General features: G+C 44.6%; 3 non-coding genes and 1 pseudogene across 3 annotated transcripts in view; all 4 read left to right on the top strand.

Moving 5' to 3' along the window:
* Positions 1-15,556: 15,556 nt before the first annotated feature.
* On the top strand, positions 15,557-16,360 carry LOC149519679 (18S ribosomal RNA; annotated as a pseudogene; the record flags this gene model as incomplete).
* A 3,025-nt stretch (positions 16,361-19,385) lies between these two features.
* Positions 19,386-21,171, top strand: LOC149519678 (18S ribosomal RNA). The gene has a single exon (XR_016341176.1). It is a non-coding gene; the product is annotated as an 18S ribosomal RNA (ribosomal RNA).
* A 294-nt stretch (positions 21,172-21,465) lies between these two features.
* Positions 21,466-21,621, top strand: LOC149519677 (5.8S ribosomal RNA). Its single transcript, XR_016341135.1, has one exon. It is a non-coding gene; the product is annotated as a 5.8S ribosomal RNA (ribosomal RNA).
* Positions 21,622-21,860: 239 nt separating this feature from the next.
* Positions 21,861-22,500, top strand: part of LOC149519676 (25S ribosomal RNA) — a 3,332-nt gene continuing 2,692 nt past the window's right edge. Inside the window, exon 1 of the ribosomal RNA XR_016341201.1 lies at positions 21,861-22,500. This exon is cut by the window's right edge and continues 2,692 nt beyond it. This is a non-coding gene — a ribosomal RNA (25S ribosomal RNA).

Raw genomic sequence — 22,500 nt, 5'->3', positions numbered from 1 at the left:
ATGAAGCCCGTATGGTTAAACTGGTAATGAACTCCATATGCCTAAGTCAACCCATGAAACGAGCGTGCGGGCACTGAGCCGACTGGAGAGGCCGATCGGAGAGGCATAATGCACAAGCCAAGGATCAGCCCGATCCCCTTCTGCATGCTGTCGATCCCACTGTCAGTCTTGCTATCACAACCCTCGATCTGGCTGGGGCTTAGACATGGGATGAACTCCGTATGCCTAAGCCAACCCATGAAACAAGCGTGCGGGTGCTCAGCCGACCAGAGAGGCAGAATGTGCAAGTCGGGGATCGATCCGATCCCTCCCTGCGTACTGTCAATCCTGCTACTGGTCCTGCTACCGCAACCCTCATTTCGATCTGATCTTAGACTGGGAATGAACTCCATATGCTTAGACATGGAATGAACTCCGTATGCCTAAGCCAACTCACGAAATGAGTGTACAGGCATTCAGCCGATCAGAGAGGTAGAATGCGTAAGCTGGGGATCGGCCCAGTCCCTCTCTACGTGCTGTCGATCCAACTGCCGCAACCCTTGGTTCGGTCTGATCTTAGACTAAGAATGAACTCCGTATGCCTAAGTCAACCCATGAAACGAGTGTACAGGCGCTCAACCGGTTGGAGAGCCAGGATGCGCAAGTCGAGGATCAGCATGCTGCTGTCGATCCCACTGCCGGTCTGATCTTAGACTGAGAATGAACTCCGTATGCCTAAGTCAACCCATGAAATGAGTGTGCGGGCACTGAGCCTTGGTTGGTCGAGATCGAGAATGCACTCTGTATGCCTAAGTCAACCCATGAAACGAGCGTGCAGGAGCTCAGTCTGTCAGAGAGCCAGGATGCATAAGTCGAGGATCAACGTGCTGCTGTCGATCCCACTGTCGGTCTGATCTTAGACTGGGAATGAACTCCGTATGCTTAGACTGGAAATAAAATCCGTATGCCTAAGTTAACCCACAAAACAAGCGTACGGGCACTGAATCAGCCAGAGAGGAATAATGCGTAAGCCGAGGATCAGTCCAGTCCCCCTCTGTGTGCTGTCGATCCCACTGTTGGTCCTGCTACCACAACCCTCGATCCGACTGGGGCTTAGACATAGAATGAACTCCGTATGCCTAAGCCAACCCACAAAATGAGCGTGTGGAAGTTCAGTCAGTCAGAGAGGCAGAATACACAAGTCAGGGATTAGCCCGATCCCCCCTGCATGCTGCCGATCCTGCTACCAAAACCGTCGGTCCAATTTGATCTTAGACTGGGAATGAACTCCATATGCCTAAGTCAACCCATGAAACGAGCGTGCAGGCGCGGAGTCGGTCGAAGAGGCATAATGCTCAAGTCAGGGATCGACCCGGTCCCCCTCTGCGTGCTATCGGTCCTGCTGCCATAAACCTCAGTCTGGCTGGGGCTTAGACATTGAATGAACTCTGTATGCCTAAGCCAACCCACGAAACGGGCGTACGGGCGCTCAGCCGGTCGGACAGGCAGAACGCATAAGCTGGGGATTGGCCCAGTCCCCCCTACGTGCTGTCGATCCTGCTGTCGCAACCCTCGGTCCAGTCTAATCTTAGACTGGGAATGAACTCTGTATGCTTAGACTGGGGATGAACTCCGTATACCTAAGTCAACCCATGGAATGAACGTGCAGTCGCTCAACCGACCAAAGAGGTAGGCTACACAAGTCGTGGATCGAATGAGTGGTAGGTGGGTTCAGGCACATTTTCATATTTCTGCCATGCCAATGCCATTTTTATGGCTTGTAAATTCATACAATGGTCCCCTAAGCCTTCATGTGATGTTTCGTGGCAAGACGACCTGTTTTCTATTTTTCACGATTTTCAAAACTTTTTGCGGTTCAGGATTTTTTAAAATTTTTTTAGAAAGAGTTTTGTCCCCAATTTTGGTAGAGGTGATCCTTGTATTTTTGTTGGCATGCATAAAAACACTCAGCTAAAAACTCGAAGTGGATGAGATTTTGTGATCATTTGAAAAAAGTGTCCCCATTTCAGACACTTTAATGGCTACTGGCAGCAAACCTATAAAATCTCAAATGCTCTTTAAGGGGGTGTGAGTTCTCAAGGTTTGATGAGGGATAGGGGGCCAATATAAGGGCTAAGTACCAGCACCCATCGCACATCATGTGCGCACACCCCCTGGCCCCCCCAATCGTCGAAACCCCCAATGCCCATGGTTAGGCTCTCCGACGATGCTCCAATGATGCTCCGACGATGGTGTCCCGGGTGAAAAAAATACGGCACCAGCACATGCCCGAGCCCAGCATGTGCACCATGGCTCAAAATCAAACTTCGGCCAAGGTCTCGACCATAATGGCACATGATGGCGTATGGTGATGGCACATGCATCTACCATTATCAGCACAGGCTGCCCTTTGGTACGAGCACTTGCCTCGACCGCCATTGGCACAAGCTGGGCCCTGGTGCGGGCAGTTGCCTCGATCACCATTGGCATATGCTGACCTTTGGTGCGGGCGGTTGCCTCGATCACCATCGGCACAAGCCGGCCCTTAGTACGGGCGATTGCCTCGACCACCATCGGCATAAGATGGCCCCTGGTGTGAGCGATCGCATCGAACACCATCGGCAAATGCTGGGCCATGGTACGGGTGGTTGCCTCGACCACCATCGGCACATGCTGAGCCTTGGTGCAGGTGGTTGCCTCGAACACCATTGGCACATGCTGGACGGTGGTGCAGGCGGTTACCTCGACCACTATCGGCACATGTCAAGCCTTCGTGCAGGCAGTTGCCTTAAACACCATCGACACCAGTCGGCCCTTGGTGTGGGTGGTTACCTCGATCACCATCGGCACAAGATGGCCTCTGGTACGGGCGGTTGCATCGAACACCATCGACACATGCTGGGCCTTGGTGTGGGCAGTTGTCTCGACCACCATCGGCAGAAGATGGCCCCTAGTGCAGGCGGTTGCCTTGAACACCATCGGCACTAGTCGACCCTTGGTGCAGACGGTTACCTTGACCACTATCGACACAAGATGGCCCCTGGTGCGGGTGGTTGCGTCAAACACCATCGGCACATGCTGGGCCTTGGTACGGGCGGTTGCCTCGACCACCATCTGCAGAAGATGGCCACTGGTGCGGTTGGTTGCCTTGACCACCATCGGCATAAGCTGGCCCTTGGTGCGGGCTATTTTCTCGACCACCATCGATAGAAAATGGCCCCTGGTGCGGGCGGTTGCCTCGACCACCATCTGCACAAGTCGACCTTTGGTGCGGGCAGTTTCCTCGACCACCATCAGCACAAGACGACCCTTGGTCCAGGCGGTTGCCTCGACCACCATCGACACAAGATGAACCCTGGTACGGGCAGTTACGTCGAACACCATCAGCACATGCCGAGCCTTGGTGTGGATGATTGCCTCAAACACCATCGGCACGTGCTAGGCCTTAGTGCAGGAGGTTGCCTCGAGCACCATCGGCACAAGCTGGCCCTTGGTGCGGGCTCTTGCTTCGACCACCATCGATAAAAAATGGCCCCTGGTGTGGGCGGTTACCTTGACCACCATCGACATAAGCCGACCTTTTGTGCGGGCGGTTGCCTCGACCACCATCAACACAAGATGGCCCTTGGTGAGGGCAGTTACGTCAAACATGATCGGCACAAGTTGGGCCTTGGTACGGGCAGTTACCTCAACCACCATCGGCACAGCTGGGCGTCGGTGCAGACGGTTGCCTCGAACAACATCGACACGTGCTACGCCTTCGTGCGGGCGTTGGCCTCGAGAACCATCGGCACAAGTCGGACCTTGGTGTGGGCTCTTGCCTCAACCACCATTGGCAGAAGATGGCCCCTGGTACGAACGGTTGCCTCGAACACCATCGGCACATGCTGGCCCTTGGTGCGGGTGGTTGCCTCGAGTACCATCAACACAAGCCGGTGTCATAACGTCTAGATCCGAGGATCTATCGCTAGATATTGACTTTTAGGAGTCGCCACCAATCTTTTTTATCTAGGTGCGATTGGCCACCTATGGAATCTGTCCTTTCAAGGAACACCTAAGTTTAAGGGTCCCTAAAAGAATAGGTTCAGGTCTACTAACCAGAATAGGGTTTGGGAGTTCGGTTACGTGTGAGGAAGGTTATAACACCCTCACAACACCCATCAAAAGATGGTACCAGCTTAAATTTGTGTTATCTAATGAGCCTTAAAATTTTACCAAGTAATTAATTATTGGAAATTATTCTCAATTGACTCTAATACTTTTAGCAGAAAATTGAAAAAATTCCCTCACCTCAAGAGTATGAAAGAAAAACTACTGTTTCACTTGCAGAGGCTCCATCGTCGGATTATTTAAAGAAAAAAATAAAATGAAAATCAAAATAAAAAGAAAGAAAAGAATCATTGTTTTTGTGCAGGGAAAATTGATACTTTCAACTTTTCCTTAAAAACCCTTTTTTTAAAAAATTTATTTTTAAGGAAAATTGATACTTTCAACTTTTCCCCAAAAATATTTTTTGGAAACTTTGATTTTCAAGGAAAATTGATACTTTCAACTTTTCCTCAAAAACCTTTTTTTTGAAAATTTATTTTTAAGGAAAATTGATGCTTTCAACTTTTCCTCAAAAACCCTTTTTTGAAAATTTATTTTTAAGGAAAATTGATACTTTCAACTTTTCCTCAAAAATATTTTTTTTTATTTTTATTTAAAGAAAATAGAATAATGAAACAAAATAAAAGTGAAAATAAATAAAAATAAAAAAATAAAGAAAAGTAAAACAAAAATAAAAATAAAATAAAGATAAAAAGAATATTAAATAAACCTAAAAAAAACAAATAAACAAATAAATAAATAAATTCAAAAAAAAAAACTTGGAGCAGTTCGGAGTACGGCTCGGATCGGCTCGGCTCAAGGGAGAGAAACGGCTTGGAGAAGCAGCTTGCGACCTCGGCTCGGCTCGGCTATTGGCTCGGAGGGGGGAAGACACGCGCGGGTCAGGAAGCAGGTCGACGCTCGGGTCGGGTCGGATCTCGGTAAAACGCGCGGATCCTCTAGGTCACTTAAGGCAAAAACGACGTCATTTTGGGAGGGTATATAAGGCTCTTCCCTCTGTTTTACGACAGAAAGCTTCTCCCCTCTCTCTCTCTTCTTCCTTTTTCCTCTCGCTTCTCTCTAAACGGTCGAAGAACTCCGGTTGAATGTTCTCCGGATTCTGGAAAATTTCATCGAAATCTGGGTTTTTCGTCGGAAGTTTACCGAAAAGTTGGTCGATTTCTGCGATCCTTCACCGAAAACTGGGCAGCTCGCCGAAAACTTCGAAGTTGGCCGAAATTTTCACCGAAAAATGTAACTTTCACCGAAAAATTCAACCGAAATCTGGAATTTTCCAGAAATTCCCAGAAAAAAAATCGCCAAAAATCTTCAAAAAATTTCTGCTAATTCCCAGAACACTTCTAAACCTTTTCTTAGCCTTCTATACACCCTTTTTTTCTCTCAAATCAGTAGCTTTGCTCACTGTTTTTTTTTTGTCCCTTGCTTCTGTTCCAGAGGGTCCCTTTTATAGGGATTGATCAGAAGAATTTCTGATCAATCCCAATTCCTCTTTGGATCGGGATTCAATCATTGAATCCAACATGGACTCTTCTTATTGAATCTCCATTCTCGGTAGGATTCTTCAGCCTTCAATCTCAACCTTCCAAAATAAAAATCAGATAAAGAAAGAAAAAAAATAGATAATTAGAAAAATAAGATAAATCAATAATATTATAAGATTAATAAAAAATAATAATAATAACAGATAAGTAAATAATTAGATAAATAAAAATACATATAAAATAAAATGAAAAAAATAAAAAATAAAAGGAAAAATAAAATAAAAATATATATTAATAAATAGTAATAATAAATAAATAATAAATACATAGGATATAAAAGGAAAATATATACATAAAATATAAAATACAAATAAAATAAAAATAACAAAACTATAAAACAAAATTGGGCTTACCCATTTGGACCAAGCCCAATTGATCCGGGCCTGGACCAAATTGGGTGTCTATAGCTGCCCCTCTTTGCATATTTTCTATGAAACAGAAATTGTCCAAAGACGTAGCACCCTTTCATGACTCAACTGATTTTTTTTTTGCCCATTTTTTCTTGATTCTTTTTTTTTTTTTTAATTTTGATCAAAGCTCCTCTAAGCAGAGGCTCAATGATTTTGAGAAACATAAACAAAACTCCTCTAAATAGAGGCAACTTTTTTTTTGTTCATTTTTTTTGCTTTTTTTTTTTTTAAAAATTGATCAAAGTTCCTTTAAGCAGAGGCTCAATGACTTTGAGAAACATAAACAAAGCTCCTCTAAATAGAGGCAACCTTTTTTTGTTTTTTTGTTTTCTTTTGTTTTTTTTTTTTTTATCAAAGCTCCTCTAAATAGAGGCTTAACAACTTTGGAAAGTAAATTGCTCCTCTAAACAGAGGCACCATGACTTTGGAAAATAAATTGCTCCTCTAAACAGAGGCACCACGACTTTGAAAAGTAAATTGCTCCTCTAAACAAAGGCACCACGACTTTGGAAAATAAATTGCTCTTCTAAACAGAGGCTCCACGACTTTGAAAAGTAAATTGCTCCTCTAAAACGACTTTGGAAAGTAAATTGCTCCTCTAAACAGAGGCACCATGACTTTGGAAAAGTAAATTGCTCCTCTAAACAGAGGCACCACGACTTTGGAAAATAAATTGCTCCTCTAAACAGAGGCACCACGACTTTGAAAAGTAAATTGCTCCTCTAAACAGAGGCAACGGAACTTTGGAAAGTAAATTGCTCCTTGACAATCATGTCCAAAGGAGTTGTAGATCATGACTGAAGGAATTTTGTAATGGGAACTCAAAGATTGACAATTTGAGTTCAACATTCATAGGTTCAAATTCGCAAGAACCTTCCAACTTTGTAAGAATTTACTGAAATTTGATTCTCAAGATTTCAGTTTCATTCAACTTTGCAAGATCTCAAGATTTGCATTTGCAACTTGTAAGACTCGCATCAAAGATCCTCATTGGAATTTTGGAGGCTCACATCCAAAAATTCAAGGCTTTTCAAAGGTTCTCATTTGGCAAACTTGGAATTCATATCCAAAAATCTAAAGCTTTTCATTTGAATTTTGGAGATTCACATCCAAAAATTCAAAGCTTCTCATTTAAGTTCAAAGGCTCACATGCAATAAACTTAGAGTTTCACATCTAAGTTCAAAGGTTCTCATTTAAAACATTAGAAATTCATATCCAAAAGGTTGAAGCTTTGTATTTTGGAGATTCACATTCGAAAGTTCAAAACTTTTCATTTGTTTGAAGATTCACATTCGATGAACTTTAGGGTTTTACTCCTCAAAGATTCTCATTTTGAAATTCAGAGATTCTCATTTGAGTTCTCAAAGATTCCCATCAAAATATTCACCATTTCTTTTTCAAGTGACTCAAAATTTTGCATGAATGAATGTTATGACCAAAGATGCAAATGCTTTCTTAATGATGCAAATGTGGCAACCTATATTCTCATAGTTCCATGCATGTCCAAACAAAGTTTAATTGATCAAATCATGTGCATGTACTATTCAAGCGACGATGCCAGCATGATGCATGTAATGCAAATGTCTATGCAACAAAATTCTAAATAATTATGGTGATATGGCTCTCAAAACTCCACCATTCCACATGTCTTCCTTGTTCAGTTTCTCCATATTTTGAAACAAGTTTCATCAATCGATCATCACTTAACCATCATTCATGGACTTCTCAGCACTAACAGATTTCAGAACAAGTTTCATCCACCATCACTGGGTCATTACTCATGGGTATATCAGCATTAACCATTCTAAAACAAACTTTGTCCACTAATTGTTTTCATCATTCAATCATAACTTGCAAGTCATATCGACTAATTCATCTTTGTACTCATCACTTGGTTATACCATTTTTCAAGATTTGCCTCATCATATTCTCCATTTGGTCACATCATATATCCTTCCAAATCATCTCTTTTAGGTTTCTAACATTTCTTCATTTTGTTACCACCATCATCTTAGATTTCTTTTCAAATGAATGCAAGACTCTTTTAAGCACATATTCATTCATTCATTATCATTTCAAATCTTGACAAATATAATGCAATCAAGTATTTTCTCAATTCATTCTAGGGGTGTAACAATAAGAGAACACAAGTGAATTATTGTAAAGATAATCAATGAAGATCTATTTTGGTACAAAACAAATGGGAAAGGAAATAAATTGGATACATGTCATTGGGATAGATGGTATGTCCAAATGATGAATATTCAGACAATTCTCAACATTAATCTAGGATTCTTTTTCAAAAACTCATTCCATTTATTGTTGAAGTCATCTTGAGCTTGGCGAACTTTGCCCCAGTCTTTGAGGGATCTTCAAATGTCTTTGATCTTCCATTCATGTGAGCCATTTAACCTGAATCTTTTTCTATCAAAATCACCCTTTCAGGTTTTCAATTTGAATCTTTTTTTTCATTTTCTCATTTTTTTCTTTTTTCTTTTTTTTTTCCTTTTTTTTATTTTTTATTTTTTTTCATCATCTTCTTTTCTTTTTTCTAATTTTTCATCAATTGTTGATATCTTTCATACATCAAACTTTAGAGCAATGTAGCATGATTCCATTGCTTCATCATGAGTATACCTTCGCTCAACATATGATCATTCAAGTTGAGTATTCACACTTAATCGAAATGGACTTTTCAAGGTTGTAATATAGGCCAAGGTGAAGGGTCATAAAAAAAATGGATATAATAGGCTCAAAACATGTATTAAAAAGGTTCAAAACCAAAGGATCATTTGATACAACTTGGCATTTTGCCCCACATCGTTTCATTACTTTTTCTTTCCTCACACAAAGGATTCTCATTACTTTGCCCCAAATCATGTGTGGCATTTGTTTTTTTCTTTTTTTTTTTCATTTTTGAGACCTTTTGTGATTTTTTCAAAAATTGCCTCCCAGTGTAAAGGGTGATCTTTGGTTGGGGTTTCTTCAAAAAAGAAATCATAATAGGCTCCAATGGGTAGCAATAAATGGTTTTTCGAATGGTAAAAGAAAGATGGCCATTTTTCATCTCAATTGTGAATACTTTTCTTGAACATCATCTATTGAACAAAGCTCATGATCCTGTATAAAAGATTATATATCTTCAAGACATATCTCTTTCACCTCTGGTAATGGCTTACCCTTTTTTTTTATGCTCAAATCACCTCCTCATATTAATGTGGATGAGTTCTCAAAATTAAATTTCAGAATTATTGTTATCATTGTCTAAATATTCATCATCTAAAATTTAAGAATGAGAGTATAAAGTTATGAAAGGTAACAGGGCAAGGAATAATGGTCAAGTGAAAGAGAAAAATGTAATGAAATGCATTAACTTGCCTTTATTAAGATGATAACAAGTGAAATCATATTGCAAAAAGAAATCTAACAATCACTTGAAAAGAAATCCTAAAATGATAAAAAAAACCTTCAACTAGCCTTATCTCCATTCTTTAAAATTGTCCCCCTATGCGATCAGGTGAAGAATCTCTATTGACATCTTGCCCTTCAATTCATTGTGACTCTCCGGATCCTTTCTGTTCTTGACTTTCACTCAGAACGCTAACATTAGGTGTTGTTGCTTTTCCTTAATCAAAACTTACCATTCCATCATTGATCAATCGTTGCACCTTATGCTTCAAAGCAGTGTAATTTTCAGTAGAATGGCCAGTAATTCCATAATGGTAGTCACAGTGGGCTGTAGGATCATACCACTTTGGATAGGGTGGTTTAAACGGCTCCATATGGCTAGGGGCAATCAAATAGCTATTATAGAGTTCTCGATATAACTCTGTATAAGTCATAGGGATTGGATCAAATACAGATTTTTCTTGAGTAGTCCGTTGTTCTCGTGAACCACTTGTTGAGTTAGTAGGATGAATTTGGATTCTTGCAGGAGCTTGAATGTTAAGGCAATATGTAAGATCTTGAAGGCTAAAAATTGATCGGTATGTGGATGAATAAGGTGGTTGTGGAGCTAGCTGGTATGGGTAGGATGAGGCATTATTCACAGCAGGATAGTATGAAGAGTAACCTTAGGATGAATAAGGTTGATAACCCCTGAATTGTTGTCTATCAAAGCTCACAGCTTGAGCTTGAGCTTCTTTCTTTTTTGATGCCTTATTAGTTTCTCCTCCTTTCAACTTGCCATTTTTTATGGCACTTTCAATAATTTCTTCAGAGATTACCATGTCAGCGAAATTCTTTGTTGCATTCCTTATCATCTTTTCATAATAGGGAGACTTCAAAGTGCTGACAAATAACACTGTAGTTTCTTTCTCAGTCAAAAGAGGTTGTACTTGAGAAGCAACATCCCTCCACCTCTGGGCATACTCTTTAAAAGACTCATTTGCCTTTTTCTCTAGATTCTGTAAAGATAAACGATCAGGGGCCAAATTGATAATATGTCGATACTGACCGATGAAGTCATGTGCCATATCACTCCAAGAGCGAATGCGGGTTCTATCTAGCTGAACATACCACCTAGCCGCTGAGCCTGTAAGGCTATCCTGAAAGACATGCATCAAGAGTTTTTCATTATAAGCATGAGCTACCATCTTCCAGTAATACATTGTGATGTGAGTTTTGGGGCACTTTGTACCATCATATTTTTTAATTTTTGGTACTTTGAACTTATGAGGAATAACCACATCAGGGACTAGGCAAAGCCCAATAGCATCAATTGACCCATAAAAGCTAAATCCTTTCACAACCCGTAACCTTTGCTCTAGCATACTAATCTTAAAGCTTTCCTGAACTTTCACTCTTATCTTTTCTTTCTCCTTCTCTTTTAAATCATCTAGATCAGGAATTGGTTCTGCTGCCTTTTTAGTGAAGACAGGATTTACATAGCTATTATACTATCCTGGTTGGAAGCTGATGGTATTCCAGGATATGTTGGATATGCGAAGTGTTGTGGCGGGACCTCTTGAGCAGACTGGGCTTGAAGTGGGCCAAAACCTGAAGGATATAAAGGGTCAGCCACTTCCTGCAACGGGGGAACTTGTTAGCTTACGTTTTCTTCAACTCTTTTTCCTTTATTCATGTTATTAAGAGCATCCAGAATCTTGCTCAGCTTACTTTCAATCTTTTCTTGTGCTTTTTCTATCTTTTCAAATCTATAGGAATTTTTTTGCTCCATTTGTCTTGCTCTGGATCTTGTGTTGTATCGATGGGCAAGCTTCTCACTAGATGGAGCTATCCTGGAACCTTGAGTACCATATCTTATGATTAGAAATGTTATGCTATGCTTTATGTCTGATGCTTTGATGCACTAATGAAATGTACATTTTCCTAAATGAAATCTAGTATGAAATGGATGTAAATGATTGTGTTAAAACATGATCATGAAAATAATGCAGATGTATATAATCAGACAAACAACATAGTTAGTTCCATGGATGAAATGAAAGTGATGTTGATGCATAATGTTACATATGATAATGAAAATGATACACAAAGTTAAACAATCAAAATGATTAGATAAACACATTTTTTATGTCTTAATTTCAGGGTATATCTATCGTTGGGTAGAAAGGGCTCTATCCTAGGTTTAGGCATTCTTAAGGTTCACTATATGCGGTTTTAAGGTCAAAGTCTAAAGGTCCTCAAATTGTTCCTTACATCTTTGTCCATCACAGACTAGTAAGGCACCCTAATCCTCACCCATTATAGGCTACAAGCGGAAAAGGTTCAATTTGAGTGGGAGTATTTCGCTAGCCACTGCGGAGGCATTAGACCTCACGAAAGCAATAGGTACTTTACTCCCTCCTAGAAAGACGGAGCTCGGGTGTAGAGCTCATGTTATGCACATGCATATGAATGACATAATTAACAAGGTAAATGAACATGAATGAATAATAACACATATATACAAACAGGTTCAATTTTATTAAGCTTTTGGATAACACAAATTATTTGCTGGCCTGACTCTCAAAGTCCCCAGCGGAGTCACCAAGCTGTCATAACGTCTAGATCCAAGGATCTATCGCTAGACATTGACTTTTAGGAGTTGCCACCAATCTTTTTTATCTAGGTGCGATTGGCCACCTATGGAATCTGTCCTTTCAGGGAACACCTAAGTTTAAGGGTCCCTAAAAGAATAGGTTCAGGTCTACTAACCAGAACAGGGTTCGGGAGTTCAGTTACGTGTGAGGAAGGTTATAGCACCCTCACAACGCCCATCAAAAGATGGTACCAGCTTAAATTTGTGTTATCCAATGAGCCTTAAAATTTTTCCAAGTAATTAATTATTGGAAATTATTCTCAATTGACTCTAATACTTTTAGCAAAAAATTGAGAAAATTCCCTCACCTCAAGAGTATGTAAGAAAAACTACTGTTTCACTTGCAGAGGCTCCATCGTCGGATTATTTAAAGAAAAAAATAAAATCAAAATCAAAATAAAAAGAAAGAAAAGAATGATTGTTTTTGTACAGGGAAAATTGATACTTTCAACTTTCCCTCAAAAACCCTTTTTTTTTTTTAAATTTATTTTTAAGGAAAATTGATACTTTCAACTTTTTCCCAAAAATATTCTTTGGAAACTTTGATTTTCAAGAAAAATTGATACTTTCAACTTTTCCTCAAAAATATATATTTTTTATTTTTATTTAAAGAAAATAGAATAATGAAACAAAATAAAAGTGAAAATAAATAAAAATAAAAAAATAAAGAAAAGTAAAACAAAAATAAAAATAAAATAAAGATAAAATGAATATTAAATAAACCTAAAAAAAATAAACAAATAAATAAATAAATTGAAAAAAAAAAAAAACCTAGAGCGACTCAGAGTACGGCTCGGCTCGGCTCGTCTCAAAGGAGAGAAACGGCTCGGAGAAGTGGCTTGGGACCTTGGCTTGGCTCGACTATCAGCTCGAAAGGGGGAAGACATGCGCGGGTCAGGAAGCGGGTGGACGCTCGGGTCGGGTTGGATCTCGGTAAAACGCGCGGATCTTCTGGGTCACTTAAGGCAAAAACGGCGTCGTTTTGGGAGGGTATATAAGGCACTTCCCTCTGTTTTTCGACAGAAAGCTTATCCCCTCTCTCTCTTTTCTTTCTTTTTCCTCTCGTTTCTCTCTAAACGGCCAAAGAACTTCGGTTGAATGTTCACCGGATTCTGGAAAATTTCATCGAAATCCGGGTTTTTTGTCGAAAGTTCACCGAAAAGTTGGTCAGTTTTTGGGATCCTTCACCGAAAACTGGGCAGCTCACCGAAAACTTCAAAGTTGGCTGGAATTTTCACCGAAAAAATGTAAATTTCGTCAAAAAATTCAATCGAAATATGGAATTTTTCAAAAATTCCCAGAAAAAAAACCGCCAAAAATCTTCAAAAATTTTTTTCTAATTTTCAGAACACTTCTAAACCTTTTCTTAGCCTTCTATACACCCTTTTTTCTCTCAAATCAGTAGCTTTGCTCACTGTTTTTTTTCTATCCCTTGCTTCTATTCTAGAGGGTCCCTTTTATAGTGATTGATCAGAAGAATTTCTAATCAATCCCAATTCCTCTTTGGATCGGGATTCAATCATTGAATCCAACATGGACTCTTCTTATTGAATCCCCATTCTCGGTAGGATTCTTCAGCCTTCAATCTCAACCTTCCAAAATAAAAATCAGATAAAGAAAGAAAAAAATAGACAATTAGAAAAATAAAATAAATCAATAATATTATAAGATAAATAAAAAATAATAATAATAACAGATAAGTAAATAATTAGATAAATAAAAATACATATAAAATAAAATGAAAAAGAGAAAAAAGAAAAGGAAAAAATAAAATAAAAATATATATATTAATAAATAGTAATAACAAATAAATAATAAATACATAGGATATAAAGGAAAATATATACATAAAATATAAAATACAAATAAAATAAAAATAACAAGACTATAAAACAAAATTAGGCTTACCCATTTGGACCAGGCCCAATTGATCCGGGCCTGGACCAAATTGGGTGTCTACAGCCGGCCCTTGGTGCGGGCTCTTGCCTCGACCACCATCAGTAGAAGATGGCCCCCGGTGCGGACGATTGCCTCGAACACCATCGACACATGTCGGGCCTTGGTGTAGGCACATGCCTCGATTTGGTCCGGGCGGTTGCCTCGACCACCATTGACACACGCTGGCCCTTGGTGCGGGCAGTCGCATCGACCACTATCGGCACCCGTTGGCCCTTGGTGCTGGCACATGCCCCAACCACCATCGGCACCTACTCACCCTCAGTGCGGGATATGCCTGTTTGGAAAAAATGTCCCCGTTTCATACACTTTAACGTCTACTGGTAGCATATTTGTAAAATCTCTAATGCTCTTTAGGGGGTGGTGGTCCGGCACCCCCTCTCCCCCCCACGAGGGGAGTAGGTGTGCGTGATGGGCCTCCCATTACGTACACCCAAGGTAACATCCCTCGAGTGAAATACAGGGCGTGCATGCCTTCCGGCCATTTTGTCCGATGACTGGTTGCTCCAGTGACCGGCAAGCACCTATGGCCTCGGTCGGTTGGCATGCAAGAGAGAAAAAGGGAGTTGAGCTCAAGCCCGTGCACGCGGTGAATACTGCCCTAGACCCCAGACCAAGTCCCTGAATCGGGCAACGGCTCCCTGAGGTGGTGCAAGCAGAAGTCACGATTACGGGCTTGGCCCGACCAGGTCTCTCGGTATTTGATGGTTTCACGGTCCTTTCTCATCAACCACAAAAATGCTTAGGCCTCGATGAGGCCGTGCACGCAGCCGATGCTGCTCGAGACCCCAGGAACAAGTCCCTGAATTGGGCAACGTCCCCTTGGGGTGGTGTCAGCGGAGCTCGCACGTGCGGTCCTGACCAGGCCAAGCATTGTTGGTGTCCCTTTGTTATTGCCTGTCAGATGGCAAAGGCAGTCTCATGGTCCTTGCTTGTGTTTTTCTCATGCCAAGCGGTTGTGGTGTGGCATCACATGTCGTTTCTTCCACTCGTTGGTCGAGTAATCGATCGGATGGGTTGTGGACCGACGCGCGTGGATGCTTCCACTTTTACATAATGGGCATATGAGTGGTGCTATGGTTGTGCGTGTTGGCAGGCTCTGGGCTCGATTCATCGAACTGTCAACCCATCATCCTCTTCAATCTCCTTCCATGCGGTCGTCGTACCCAGGGGTGCGATCGGGATCCTGTGTTGCATACCTGAATCGATGGAAATCGGATGTCTCACCATCCCTCATCCATCTTGTGTCCCGAGGGGCCACGGGTCAGACATCAATCATGGCGGGTGTCCCAAGCATGCCACCCAATCCTCCGTGGCCGTATTGGTGCACTGATGTTCGATCGTGCTTTAGGGTGCGAAAGGTTTAGCGGGCGCAGGCTCTCGACCCCCGTTCATCCGATGCTACGCATTTCACATGCTCGACACGCACGACGCTTGCGCTCTGCATCGGGCTCTCTCCGCCATTCGGTCGGTACATCGAGGCCCATGCGGTGCCAACGTCCCGAATGAATGCTACCTTGTTGATCCTTCCAGTAGTCATATGCTTGTCTCAAAGATTAAGCCATGCATGTGTAAGTATGAACTAATTCAGACTGTGAAACTACGAATGGCTCATTAAATCAGTTATAGTTTGTTTGATGGTATCTACTACTCGGATAATCATAGTAATTCTAGAGCTAATACGTGCAACATACCCTGACTTCTGGAAGGGATGCATTTATTAGATAAAAGGTCGACGTGGGCTATGCCCGTTGCTCTGATGATTCATGATAACTCGACGGATCGCACGGTCTTTATACCGGTGATGCATCATTCAAATTTTTACCCTATCAACTTTCGATGGTAGGATAGTGACCTACTATGGTGGTGATGGTTGATAGAGAATTAGGGTTCGATTCCAAAGAGGGAGCTTGAGAAACGACTACCACATCCAAGGAAGGCAGCAGGCGCGCAAATTACCCAATCCTGACATGGGGAAGTAGTGACAATAAATAACAATACCGGGCTCTATGAGTATGGTAATTAGAATGAGTACAATCTAAATCCCTTAATAAGGATCCATTGGAGGGCAAGTCTGGTGCCAACAGTCGTGGTAATTCCAGCTCCAATAGCGTATATTTAAGTTGTTGCAGTTAAAAAGCTTGTAGTTGGAACTAGGGTTGGGTCATTCGGTCCATCTCATGGTGAGCACCGGTCTACTCGTCCCTACTGCGATGATGCGCTCTTAGACTTAATTGCCCGGGTCGTTCCTCTGGTGCTGTTACTTTTGTTGGCATGCACAAAAAAACTCAGCTAAAAACTCGAAGTGGAGAAGATTTTGTAATCGTTTGAAAAAAGTGTCCCCATTTCAGACACTTTAATGGCTACTGGCAGCAAACCTATAAAATCTCAAATGCTCTTTAAGGGGGTGTGAGTTCTTGAGGTTTGATGAGGGATAGAGGGCCAATATAAGGGCCAAGTACCAGCACCCATCACACATCATGTGTGCACACCCCCTGGCCCCCCAATCGCCAGAAACCCCAATGTCGTCGGTTAGGCTCTCCGACGATCCTCCGACGATAGTACCCCGAGCGAAAAAAATGTGGCACCAGCACATGCCCAAGCTGAGCATGTGCACCGTGGCTCAAAATCAAACTTCGGCCAAAGCCTCGACCATCAATGGCACATGATGGCGTATGGTGATGGCACATGCATCGACCATCAACGGTACAGGTTGCCCTTTGGTACGGGCACTTGCCTCGACCACCATCGGCATAAGCTGGGCCCTGGTGCGGCTGATTGCCTCGACCACCATTGGCACACGCCGGCCCTTGGTGCGGGCGATTACCTCGACCACCATCGGCACAAGATGGCCCCTACTGCGAGCGGTTGCATCGAACACCATCGGCACATGCTGGGCCATGGTGCTGATGATTGCCTTGACCACCATCGGCATATGCCGAGTCTTGGTGTGGGCGGTTGCCTTGAACACCATCGACACCAGCCGGCCCTTGGTACGGGTGGTTGCCTCGACCACCATCGGCACAAGATAGCCCCTGGTATGGGCGGTTACATCGAACACTATCGGCACATGCTGGGCCTTAGTGCGAGCAGTTGCTTCGACCACCATCGGCAGAAGATGGCCCCTAGTACGGGTGGTTGCCTCGACCACTATCGGCACAAGATGGCCTCTGGTGCAGACGGTTGCATCGAACACCATCGGCACATGCCGGGCCTTGGTGCATGCGGTTGCCTCGAACATCATCGTCACGTGCTAGGCCTTGGTACGGGTGGTAACCTTAAGCACCATCGGCACAAGCCGACCCTTGGTGCGGGCTCTTACCTCAACCACCATCGGTAGAAAATGGCCCCTGTTGCGGGTGGTTGCCTTGACCACCATCGGCACAAGTTGACCCTTGGTGCGGGCGGTTGCCTCGACCACCATCGACACAAGATGGCCCTTGGTGCGGGCGATTGCGTTGAACATGATCGACACATGCTGAGCCTTGGTGTGGGCAGTTACCTCGACCACCATTGGCACATGCTGGGCCTCGGTGCGGGCGGTTACCTCAAACACCATCGACACGTGCTAGCCTTCATGCGGGTGATTGCCTCGAGCACCATCGGCACAAGCCGGCCTTTGGTGCAGGCTCTTGCCTCGACCACCATTGGCAAAAGATGGCCCTTGGTGTGGGCGGTTGCCTCGAACACCATCGGCACATGCTGGCCCCTGGTGTGGGCGGTTGCCTCGAACACCATTGGCACATGCTGAGCCTTGGTGCGGGTGGTTGCCTCGACCACCATCGACAGAAGATGGCCCTTGGTGCAAGCGGTTGCCTCTAGTACCATCGACACAAGCTGACCCTTAGTGCGGGCTCTTGCCTCGACCATCATCGGTAAAAGATGGCCCCTGGTGCAAGCGGCTGCCTCGAACACCATCGACACATGCTGGGCCTTGGTGTGGGCACATGCCTCGATCTGGTGCGGGTGATTGCCTCGACCACCATCGGCATATGCTGGCCCTTGGTGCGGGCAGTTACATCGACCAGTATCGGCATGTGTCGACCCTTGGTGCGGGCACATGCCCCAACCACCATCAGCACCTGCTCACCCTCGGTACGGGATGTGTCTATTTGGAAAAAGTATCCCCATTTCAGACACTTTAATGTCTACTGGTAGCATATCTGTAAAATCTCTAATGCTCTTTAGAGGGTGGTGGTCGGACACCCACTCTCTCCCCTCCACGGGGGGAGTAGGTGTGCGTGATGGGCCTCCCATTACGTACACCCAGAGCAATGTCCCTTGAGTGAAATACAGGGCGCGCATGCCTTCCGACCATTTTGTCCGGTGACTGGTTGCTCCGGTGACTGACAGGCGCCCATGGCCTTGATCGGTTGGCGTGCATGCGAAAAAGGGGAGTTGAGCTCGAGCTCGTGCACACGACGGATGCTGCCCTAGACCCCAGACCAAGTCCCTGAATTGAGCAACGGCTCCCTGGGATGGTGCGAGCAGAAGTCACGATTGTGGGCTTGGCCCGACCAGGTCTCTCGGTATTTGACGATCTCACGGTCCCTTCTCATCGACCAAAAAAATGCCTAGGCCTCGACGAGGCTGTGAACGCAACCGACGCTGCCTGAGACCCCAAGAACAAGTCCCTGAATCGGGCAACGACCCCTTAGGGTGGTGTCAGCGGAGCTCGCACGTACGGTCCCAGTTGGGCCAAGCATTGGTGGTGTTGTTTTGTTGTGCCTGTCGGATGATAGGGGCAGTCTCGTGGCCCTTGCTCATGTTTTTCTCATGCCAAGCGATTGTGGCATGGCCTCGCACGTCATTTCCTCCGCTCACTCGTCGAGTAATCGATCGGGTGGGTTGTGGACCGGCGGGCGTAGATGCTGCCACTTGTACGCAATGGGCATATGAGTGGTGCTATGGTTGTGCGTGTTGGTAGGCTCCGTGCTCGATGCATCGAACTGTCGACCCATCATCCTCTTTAATCTCCCCCCATGCAGTATTCGTACCCAGGGGGTGCGATCGGGATCTTGTGTTGCATACCTGAATCGATGGAAACCTGATGTCTCACCATCCTTCATCTGTCTCATGTCTCAAGGGGCCACGGGTCAGACATCAATCATGGTCGGTGTCCCAAATGCACCACCCAATCCTCCGTGGCCGTATTGGTGCACCGACGTTCGATCGTGCTCTCGGATGTGGAACGTTTAGCGGGCGCGGGCTCTCGACCCCCATTCGTCTGATGCTACGTATTTCACGTGCTTGACACGCACGATGCTTGCATTTCGCGTCGGGCTCTCTTCACCGCTCGATCGGTGCGTCGAAGCCCACGCGATGCCAACATCCCGAATGAATGCTACCCGGTTGATCCTGCCAGTAGTCATATGCTTGTCTGAAAGATTAAGCCATGCATGTGTAAGTATGAACTAATTCAGACTGTGAAACTACAAATGGCTCAATAAATCAGTTATAGTTTGTTTGATGGTATCTACTACTCGGATAATTGTAGTAATTCTAGAGCTAATACATGCAACAAACCCTAACTTTTAGAAGGGATGCATTTATTGGATAAAAGGTCGACACGGGCTATGCCCGTTGCTCTGATGATTCATGATAACTAGACGGATCGCATGGCCTTTATGCCGGTGACGCATCATTCAAATTTCTGCTCTATCAACTTTCGATGGTAGGATAGTGGCCTACTATGGTGGTGATGGGTGATGGAGAATTGGGTTCGATTCCGGAGAGGGAGCCTGAGAAACAGCTACCACATCCAAAGAGGGCAGCAGGCATGCAAATTACCTAATCCTGACATGGGGAGGTAGTGATAATAAATAACAATACCAGGCTCTATGAGTCTGGTAATTGGAATGAGTACAATCTAAATCCCTTAACGAGGATCCATTGTAGGGCAAGTCTGGTGCCTGCAGCTGCGGTAATTCCAGCTCCAATAGCGTATATTTAAGTTGTTGGAACTAGGGTTGGGTCATCCGATCCGCCTCCCGATGAGCATCGGTCTACTCATCCCTTCTGTCGGTGATGCGCTCCTTGACTTAAGTGCCCGGGTCATTCCTCCGGTGCTGTTACTTTGAAGAAATTAGAGTGCTCAAAGCAAGCCTACGCTTGTATACATTAGCATGGGATAACATCATAAGATTTCAGTCCTATTGTGTTGGCCTTCGAGATCAGAGTAATGATTAACAGAGACAGTCAGGGGCATTCGTATTTCATAGTCAGAGGTGAAATTCTTGGATTTATGAAAGACAAACAGCTACGAAAGCATTCACCAAGGATGTTTTCATTAATCAAGAATGAAAGTTGGGGGCTCGAAGATGATCAGATACCGTCTTAGTGTCAACCATAAATGATGCCGATCAGGGATCGACGGATGTTACTTTTAGGACTCCGTCGGCATCTTATGAGAAATCAAAGTCTTTGGGTTTCGGGGGTAGTATGGTCGTAAGGCTGAAACTGAAAGGAATTGACGGAAGGGAACCACCAGGAGTGGAGCCTGCGGCTTAATTTGACTCAACACGGGGAAACTTACCAGGTCCAGACATAGTAAGGATTGACAAACTGAGAGCTCTTTCTTGATTCTATGGGTGGTGGTGCATGGCCATTCTTAGTTGGTGGAGCGATTTGTCTGGTTAATTTCATTAACGAATGATACCTTAGCCTGCTAACTAGCTACGTGGAGGTGATCCTTCGTGGCTAGCTTCTTAGAGGGACTATGGCCGCTTAGGCCAAGGAAGTTTGAGGCAATAACAGGTCTGTGATGCCCTTAGATGTTCTGGGCCGCACGCATGCTACACTGATGTATTCAAGAAGTCTATAGCCTTGGCCGACAGGCTCGGGCAATCTTTGAAATTTCATCATGATGGGGATAGATCATTGCAATTGTTGGTCTTCAACGAGGAATTCCTAGTAAGTGCGAGTCATTAGCTCGCGTTGACTACGTCCTTGCCCTTTGTACACACTGCCCGTCGCTCCTACCGATTGAATGGTCCAGTGAAGTATTCAGATCATGACGACGTGGACGGTTCGCCGTCTGTGACATCACGAGAAGTCCACTGAACCTTATCATTTAGAGGAAGGAGAAGTCATAAAAAGGTTTCCGTAGGTGAACCTGCGGAAGGATCATTGTCGAAACCTCGCTCGACAGACGACTTGTGGATGCGTTAATGAAACACCGAGAGGGCGAGGTGCCCTCATACCCTGAGCCCCCTCTAGCCCCAGGAGGGGACAATGGTCACTCCGTCCCCCCTACGGGGTGGGCGAAACGATCGGCATCGTCTCACCCGCCGTCGAACAACGAACCCTCGACGCGAATCATGCCAAGGAATGGAAATGAAAATAGAGCACGCGCACCGTCACCATCCCGTTCGCTGTGCGTGTGCGGGTGACGCCACGACTCCTTTTGTCATGAAAAAATGAAATGACTCTCAGCAACGGATATCTCAGCTCTCGCATCGATGAAGAACATAGCGAAATGCGATACTTGGTGTGAATTGCAGAATCTCGTGAACCATCGAGTCTTTGAACTCAAGTTGTGCCCCAAGCCATTAGGCCTAGGGCACGCTTGCTTGGGTGTCAAGCACCGTCGCCCCCTCTTTGACCCCCGGCCCCTCGGGCTTCAGGGGAAGGGGACGGGTGGAAGATGGCCTCTCGTGATCCTGTGGGTCACGGTTGGCCCAAAAGCGAGTCTCCGGCAATGACAGCATCGTGACCGTCAATGGTAGAGCTCCCGGCGTGCCTCATCCCCAGTGATGCACGCTCGTTGTCCACCTGGACCCCTTCGGACCCCCTGCATCACTCAGTCGATGCTCGCGTCGTGACCCCAGGTCAGGCGGGATCACCTGTTGAGTTTAAGCATATCAATAAGTGGAGGAAAAAAAACTTACCAGGATTCCCTTAGTAACGACGACCGAACCAGGAAGAGCCCAGCTTGAGAATCGGATGCCCCCGACGTCTGAATTGTAGTTTGGAGGAACTTTCTCAGTGATGGACTGGGCCTAAGTCCCTTGGAAAGGGGCATCGAAGAGGGTGAGAGCCCCGTTGTGCCTGGACCTTGTCGCACCACGAGGTGCTGTCCGCGAGTCGGGTTGTTTGGGAATGTAGCCCCAATCGGGCGATAAATTTCATCCAAGGCTGAATACGGGTGAGAGACTGATAGCAAACAAGTACCACGAGGGAAAGATGAAAAGGACTTTGAAAAGAAAGTCAAAGAGTGCTTGAAATTATCGGGAGGGAAGCGGATAGGGGTCGGCGATGTGCCCCGATCGGATGTGGAACGACAAGAGCCGGTCCGCTGATCGGCTCGGCCCAAGCTTTCGATGTGCCCATGCAGACATCGTCACCATGATAGTGGAACACAGCACGCGCCATCTCGATGTGTCTCGGCACCAGCATGCTCCAGGCGTAGGCTTGCGGGCTCCCCATCGGGCCCGTCTTGAAACACAGACCAAGGAGTCT

This window comes from Durio zibethinus, chromosome 3, assembly GCF_047325235.1.
Source record: "Durio zibethinus cultivar Kanyao isolate XHJ-2024 chromosome 3, ASM4732523v1, whole genome shotgun sequence".
Classification (NCBI taxonomy): Eukaryota; Viridiplantae; Streptophyta; class Magnoliopsida; order Malvales; family Malvaceae; genus Durio; species Durio zibethinus.
The sequence above is the reverse complement of the archived record's forward strand: the minus strand, read 5'-3'. Positions and strand labels throughout refer to the sequence as shown.